The 1008-nt window shown below is 33.3% G+C and overlaps 1 non-coding gene across 1 annotated transcript; it reads left to right on the plus strand.

Annotated features, from left to right (window-relative positions):
• Positions 1–510: 510 nt before the first annotated feature.
• Positions 511–582, plus strand: TRNAK-UUU (transfer RNA lysine (anticodon UUU)). The gene has a single exon. It is a non-coding gene; the product is annotated as a tRNA-Lys (tRNA).
• Positions 583–1008: the final 426 nt, after the last annotated feature.

A 1008-nucleotide genomic window follows, 5' to 3' on the forward strand; every position in this document is an offset into this window, starting at 1 on the left:
ATCGACACTAATATTTATGTTAATTGGCCTTAGGCTTGTACTATTTCTGTTAATTCGGTATTTATATTTCGTTTTTGTTATACTTGGCTTGCCTAGCAAGTGAATTAGGCGCTATCACAGCCGGTTGGTAATTTTGGGGCCATGACACAAACATATTCACAAAAATTGGGACACAAGGTATTTACTATATTCATATATTGTAATCCCTGCATAACCAAGCAACTAAAAATTTCCTAATTACTTTTTTACGAACTTCATATAATGCACTTGTTGAGATTAAATAAGCCTACTTCCATGCTTTATATCGAATAAGAATTGGAAAGAAAGCTATCAAGGGGAAATAGGAATTCTAGCATGATGTCGAGTGGAACATAATTTTCCAGAAAAAAAGCCTTTGTATCTTTTTAAGCCGTAATGTTATGCAGTGCAGTTAAGAGTAATTCTTTAGCTGATTTGGAGTTAATTGTGCCTTAGAGATTAAAATGTCCATAGTTTATGGAGGACATAATAGCCTTCTTAGCTCAGTGGTAGAGCGCGTGGCTTTTAACCACGTGGTCGTGGGTTCGATCCCCACAGACGGCGAATAATTATCTTTTTTAGCTAGTTTAACATTGTTGCCTTTTTTTAGCTAGTTTAACATTGTTGCCTTTTTTTAGCTAGTTTAACATTGTTGCCTCTTTTAGCTAGTTTGACGTAGTTGCTGTATGCAGAACAATGTATTAGGTAGAGTAGAGCAATCTCAAGTCAAGAAAAATGATAAGAGGGAATCTTAGGCTCTATTGTTTTTTGCAGATTTTAGATGGAGAATCAGAATACCATATTTTTATTGGTTGAACATGAATAATATCTCAAAATCTTTAAGTTATGTAATCTATATACTAGTACTAAACTAATATCTTGGTAGGTACTTAATGAGGCAAAAAAGTAGTTACTTGGTAACTTATTTTTAGCAAGTAGTTTACTATCATCCAGATTACTAGCTTTATTTGAAGTAATACCATATATTCC

Source organism: Nicotiana tabacum, chromosome 17, assembly GCF_000715075.1.
Source record: "Nicotiana tabacum cultivar K326 chromosome 17, ASM71507v2, whole genome shotgun sequence".
Classification (NCBI taxonomy): domain Eukaryota; kingdom Viridiplantae; phylum Streptophyta; class Magnoliopsida; order Solanales; family Solanaceae; genus Nicotiana; species Nicotiana tabacum.